Raw genomic sequence first — 7,275 nt, 5'->3', positions numbered from 1 at the left:
TCTTCCCCAGTTTACAGATAAGGAAAAAAGCTAAAACAGTGTAAGTAATTTTACAGGGTCATATCACTATTAAATGACAAGAGTAAAAATTTGAACCTACTTCTGAGATTGCAGAGTGTGCACTTAACCAGTTCACTATTCTGCTTTCCCCTGAGACTATTAAACTATGCTGGTCTATTTATCATAGAGATACTATAATAAATTAAATACTAACTGGCCTCCTGGGTGTTGTTGAGGAGACACATTAGCTGTTTTTAAATGAATACATCTCTGCTTCTATTCACCCTGGAGCAGGTTACATAAAAATGCGTGTGAGAATGAACTCTGACACAGTCAATAACTAGAATTTGGAGTTTTGCCTTCTTGACTTTTGAATTGTGGCTCATATTTGAAACTGTCCTTTAATCCTCTGTCCACAGTGGCCTAATACATATGGTATGTCTCCAAATTGGCAATCACATGGGCCACTTGTGCTTCAGCTGCTCTGGAGGATGCCTGTCTTTTATTGAGCTGCCTCCTGAGACCTCAGAAGGCAATAAACATTGTGTACCTCACCACGGCATTTGACAGTTTCTCAAAATGTCCTTGAGAATAAAATGGAGTAACATGAGCTAGATGATAAAGACAAGACAGTAGATGGGTTACTAATTTGAATTGACTGTTCAACAATATGTCAATGTAGACAAGAAGTTTCCAATTTCAGTTCTATTCCATTGAAATTATTTTCAGTGACTGTCATGAAAGTGTAAAATAGCTTGCTTATCACACTGCAAATAGTATAGAATTAGAAAGCAGAATAAATGCACTGGACGCTGTTAGCAAGATCCCAAAACTCCTTAGTAGCTGAAGGGGGGAAAAAGACAAATTTAGCAGGGTTAAATTGAATAGGAAAAATGTGAAGTTTTGTATCAAAAATTCAATTACCAAAGGTAAATGGTTATGTGGCTTAAAAATAGTATATGTGCCAAAGACTCAGTGTTTTAATTTACCATGAGTTCAACATGCACCGACTATGTGAGGTTCTAGTGCACACACACATATATAATGAAATCTTAGGTTCCATTAATAGAAGCATGGTGTCCAGAACAAAGAACTCCTTTGCAATGTTTTATTCTGTATTTGATAGCTTATTTTGGGAGATTTGGGTCATTTCAGAGTGTCACAATTAAGATGGACATAGACAATCTGGAAAGTGATCAGGGTGGTGACTCATTTACAGACACACAATTATTGAATAGGTCAAGAATGTTTTAGTCTAAGGACTGGGGTCTGTGGATACTTTCTTCAAATAATTGAAAACTTTGTCAGAAGAAGGGTAACATTTACTTGTGTAGTTCAAAGGGCAGATCAATTCAAATGTTAAAAGAAGTCAGAATTTTGGCTTACTGTTAGGAACTTTCTACCCATTCATTGAGGATACCCTCCTCTCTGGAGCTGTTTAACTGAAGCCCATTTAACAGAAATGTTCAAGAATGGTTTCATGCATCTGGTAGAATTTGAATAAGAAGACCTCCAATATTCCTTCCAAAGTTAATGTTCTCCCAGTAGATTTTAAAAGCTTCTAGTTGCAAGATCTGGGATCAAAGTTGTTCCAGAATGACGTTATGTTACAGACTATCCGGCATTTCTTAGTTTTAGTAAGTAGCCAACTCAGAAGTAAAATGTACACCTTTGTTTACATGAAATCTGAGTAAATCTAATATTCATTTTATTTCTGGATTCTACACATGGGGAAAGGACTCAAACTGCAAGATCTTAAGTTCAATGTCACAAAGTGATGACAGCCTGAAAAGAGGAAATAGGGGATGCCTGAGGTCAAAGGGCTCTGGTTTGAGGGTGAACGTTACAGGAGTACTCAGACCTGATTCTCTTGATAATATTTTGCTACCCTCTGACGTTTGAATTGGTGGAAGGAAGCTGAAAGTAATAGTGCTGATAGCAGAGTACATACATATTCTTTATTCCATATGTAATTCTCTAGTTAGAGTAATCCTTTTGGAGAAGGAAAAAAGAAGTTTGTACTGTGCTTTCCATGATACCTTGGGTTTCAAAACGCCAAAAAAATTAACTTAGGATTTTTTTTAAGGAAGCTCTAGGCCCAACATGGGGCTTGAACTCACAACCCTGAGATCAAGAGTCGCACACTGTACTGACTTAGTCAGGCGCCCCTTAACATAGGATTTTGATTCATTATGCTTTATAATCTTTATAAGTTCTGATTCATTATGCTTTGTATTCCTTGTTAAGTTGCCCAAGGACTCCAAAGTCTCTGGAAAAGAGCATCATGGTACTGGGGACAGGATGGAACACATCAATTTCTTTAATTCAGGAATGTGAGTTGAATCTTAAATATGTATATAAGTGTGTATGCGTGTGTCTGTGTAACTTTGCTTTTGCCAGCTAAATCAAGATCCCCTTCACACCCTCTTATACTGAGGAACTGCCCTTGCACATTCCTCACATAGATGTTTGCCTTTTCCATGCGCCTTGACCTGGGTTAACCACATATCATGTGACCAGATGCCATGGGAAAATTTTCTTAGCCTTCTGGCTTTACTTATATCCCTGCTTCCATTTCTGGATGTCTTCCTATGCATAGATGGCTTGGGCCACTTTGACTATTTTTTATTTTTTTATTATATTCACTTAGCCAACATACAGTACATCATTAGTTTTTGATGTATGGTGTTCAACAATTCATTAGTTGCATATAACACCCAGTGTTCATCCCAACACGTGCCCTCCTCAATACCCATCACCCGGCTACCCCATCCCCCCACCCCCCTCCCCTCTGAAACCCTCAGTTTGTTTCCCAGAGTCCATAGTCTCTCATGGTTTGTCTCCCTCTCTGATTTCTTCCCATTAAGTTTTCCCTCCCTTCCCCTATAGTCCTCCATGCTATTCTTTATGTTCCACATGTGAATGAAACCATATGATAATTGTCTTTCTGATTTACTTATTTCACTTAGCATAGTCCCCTCCAGTTCCGTCCATGTCGATGCAAATAGTGGGTATTCATCCTTTCTGATGGCTGAGTAATATTCCATTGTATATATGAACCACATCTTTATCCATTCGTCTCTTGAAGGGCATATCGGCTCCTTCCACAGTATGGCTATTGTGGACATTGCTGCTATGAACATTAGGGTGCATGTGCCCCTTCTTTTCACCATGTCTCTATCTTGGGGGTAAATACCTAGTAGTGCAATTGCTAGGTTGTAGGGTACCTCTATTTTTAATGTCTTGAAGGACCTCCATCCTGTTTTCCCGAGTGGCTGTACCAGCTTGCATTCCCACCAACAGTGTAAGAGGCTTCCCCTTTCTCCACATCCAACCCAACATTTGTTGTTTCCTGTCTTGTTAATTTTAGCCATTCTGACTGGTGTAAGGTGGTATCTCGATGGGGTTATGATTTATATTTCCCTGATGGCTAGTGGTGATGTTGAACATTTTTTCATGTGTCTGTTAACCATTTGTATGTCTTCTTTGGAGAAGTGTCTGTTCATGTCTTCTGCCCATTTTTTGACTTGATTATTTGTTTTTTGAGTGTTGAGTTTGAGATGTTCTTTGTAGATCTTGAATACCACCCCTTTATCTGTAATGTTGTTTGCAAATATCTTCTCCCATTCACTTTGACTTAGTTTTAAATAAACTTTTTATTTTAAACTAATTTTAAAGAAAAGTTGCAAAGACAGTAAAGAGTTCCCATATATGCCATACCATGTTTCCCCTATTTTTCATATCTTACATTAGTATGGTGTATGTTATAATTAATGAAACAGTACTGATAAATTATTAAGTTCATACTTTATTAAGATTTCCTTAGTTTTTACCTTCTGTTCTTCTGTTGCAGAATTCCATCCAGGATATCACATTACATAGTCATGATGTTGCCGTAGGTTCCTTTGGGCTGTGATAGTTTCTCAGACTTCCCTTGTTTCTGACAATCTTTACAGATTTGAGGCGTACTGCTCAAGTATTTTGTGGAATGTCCCTCAATTGGTATTTACCTGATATTTTCTCATGATTAAACTGGAGTTATGGATTTGGGGGAAGGAGATTGCGAAGATTAAGTAGCATTTTCATCACATAGTATCAAGCATACATATTGACATGACTTATTACTGATGATCTTCACCTAGCTTGAGGTAGTGTCTTTCAGTTTATCTGCAGTAAAGTTACTCTCCTCCTTTCAATATGGTACACTTTTGAAGGAGTGCACCCCACTCTTATGAGGAGTTATGCTTTACCTCCTTGAGGGTAGAGTATCTACATAATTTATTAGGGATTTTTCTGCATGAGGGATTTGTTTCTCCCCCATTTGTTCATTTACTAATATATTTATATCAGTATAAACTCATGGATATTTATTTTATACTTTGGATTATAATTCAGTAGTACTTTATTTAATTTGTTGCTCAAACTGTTTCAGGTTTGACCATTGGGTGCTCTTTCAGGTCGACTCCCACGGACTTTTTTAAAAAAGGTTTGCACTGGGTGTTATATTCAAATAATGAATCATTGAACATTATATAAAAAACTAATGATGAACCATGAGAGACTATGGACTCTGGGAAACAGACTGGGGGCTTTAGAGGGGAGGAGGGTGGGGGATTGGGATAGGCCGGTGATGGGTATTAAGGAGGGCACGTATTGCATGGTGCACTGGGTGTTATACGCAAGTAATGAATCATGGAACTTTACATCAAAAACTTGGGATGTACTGTATGGTGACTAACACAACATAATATAAAATTATTATTTAAAAAAAACTAATGATGTACTATACTTTGCTAACTGAATTTAAATAAAAAATAAAAATAAATTTTAAAAAATTAAAAAATAAAAAGATTGTATTCAATTCCAGTTAACATACAATGTTATGTTAGTTTCAGGTGTACAATAGAGTAATTCAGCAATTCCATAAATGACCCAGTGCTTGTCATAAGTGAACTCTTTAATTTCCATCACCTATTTAACACATTCCCCAACTTACCTCCCTTCTGGTGACCATCAGTTTGTTCTCTATAGCTCAGAATCTGTTTCTTGATTTACCGCTCTCTCTCTTTTCCCCCCATTGCTCCTTTGTCTTGTTTCCTTTTTTTTTTAAAAAGATTTTATATATTTATTTGAGAAAGAGAGAGCACAATCGGGGGGAGGGAAAGGCAGAGGGAAAGGGAGAAGCAGACTCCCCTCTGAGCAGGGAGCCAACTAGGGGCTTGATTCTAGGACCCTGGTATCATGACCTGAGACAAAGGCAGACACTTAACAAACTGAGCCACCCAAGCACCCCTTGTTTGTTTTGTTTCTTAAATTCCACATAATAATGAAATCATATGGCATTAGTCTTTCTCTGACTACTTTTGCTTAGTATAATACTCTCTAACTCTATGTCCTAGCAAATGGCAAGATTTCATTCCTTTTTATGACTAATATTCCATTTGTGTGTGTATGTGGGTGTATACACACACACACACTACATCTTCTTTATTGATTCATCAGTCGGTGGACACTTGGGCTGTTTCCATAATTTGGCTATTGTAGATAATGCTGCTATAAATATCAGGGTGCATGTATCCTTCTGAATTAATGTTTTTCTATTCTTTGGGTAGATACACACTGGTGCAATTGCTGGATTTTAAAGTTGTTCTATTTTTAACTTTTTGAGGAACCTGGAAACTGTTTTCCTCAGTGGCTGCAGTAGTTTGCATTCCTAGCAACATTGCGAGAGTGTTCCTTTTTCTCCACATGCTCACTAACACCTATGGTTTCTTGTGTTGTTGATTTTAGCCATTCTGACAGGTTCAAGGTGACATCTTTTTGTGGGTTTTGATTTGCATTTCCCTGATGATAACTGATGATGAGCGTCTTTTCATGTGTCTTTTGGCCATCTGTATGTCTTTGGAGAAATGTTTGTCCTTGTTTTCTGCCCATTTTTTTTGGTTCGCTTATTGGTTTTTAGGGTATTGAGTTTTGTAAGTTCTTTATATATTTTTGAATAGTAGCCTCTTATTGGATACATCAGTTGCAAATATCTTCTCCCATTTTGTAGGTTGCCTTTTAGTGTTGTTGAACTGTGCAGAAGCTTTTTACTTTGATAAGTCCCAAGAGTTTATTTGGGCTTTTGTTTTCCTTGCCTCAGGAAACATATCTAGGAAAAAAGTTGCTATGGCTAATGTCAAAGAAGTTACTGTCTGTGTTCCATTCTAGGATTTTTATGTTTTCAGGTCTCATCTTTAGGTGTCCATTCCATTTTGAATTTATTTTTGTTTATGGTGTAAGAAAGTCATCCAGATTCATTCTTTTGCATGTAGCTGACCAATTTTCCCAACACCATTTGTTGAAAACACAGCCTTTTTCCCAGTGGATATTTTTTCCAGCTTTGTCAAAGATTAATTGACCGTATAGTTGTGGGTTCATTTCTGGGTTTTCTATTCTGTTCCATTTACCTATGTGTTTATTTCTTTGCTAGTACCATACTATTTTGATTACTACAACTTTGTAATATAACTTGAAGTCTGGATTGGTGATGCCTCCAGTTTTGCTTTTCTAAGATTGCTTTGGCTATTTGTTGACTCCCAAAAACTTTTTTTTAAAAGATTTTATTTATTTATTTGACAGAGAGAGAGACAGCCAAAGAGAGAGGGAACACAAGCAGGGGGAGTGGGAGAGGAAGAAGCAGGTTCGCAGCAGAATAGGGAGCCCGATGCGGGGCTCAATCCCAGGACCCTGGGATCACACCCTGAGCCGAAGGCAGACGCTCAACGACTAAGCCACCCAGGTGCCCCAACTCCCAAAAACTTTTGACAGTCAAATTTCCTTACTTTGCGGCACCACACAATGCTTCCTGTCCATTTGTATATTTCTTGGCTCACTTTTCCTGGGGACCATTGTTCCACTAACTGGAGAATGGTATTAAAAACCAAGACCTGGATACTAGATGTGGTTTTTACCTATATTGGGACTATATTGCTTCTAGGTCCTCTCAGCTGACAGAGCAAGGAAATATGTGTGCATACTAATCCATGTATCTATATATCTATAAGTATTTCTTATATGTATAATCATCTGTGTCTATATTAAGCTAAATATGAAATCTTCCTGATGTCTTCAGTTCTAATCCATTACAAAAAGGACCATCAACAATCATATGTTTTGATAATTCAAGCCTCCTCTCCTTTCTTATTTGTAACATCCCACTACAAGAGTGAATAACTTGGCTCTCATACCTGCCATCCATTTAATCAATTGTTCAATTCCAGCATACATGCACAG

The sequence above is a fragment of the Ursus maritimus genome, assembly GCF_017311325.1.
Source record: "Ursus maritimus isolate PB19 chromosome X unlocalized genomic scaffold, ASM1731132v1 scaffold_X1, whole genome shotgun sequence".
In the NCBI taxonomy this organism is placed as follows: Eukaryota; Metazoa; Chordata; class Mammalia; order Carnivora; family Ursidae; genus Ursus; species Ursus maritimus.
This window is presented reverse-complemented; position numbering follows the sequence as displayed.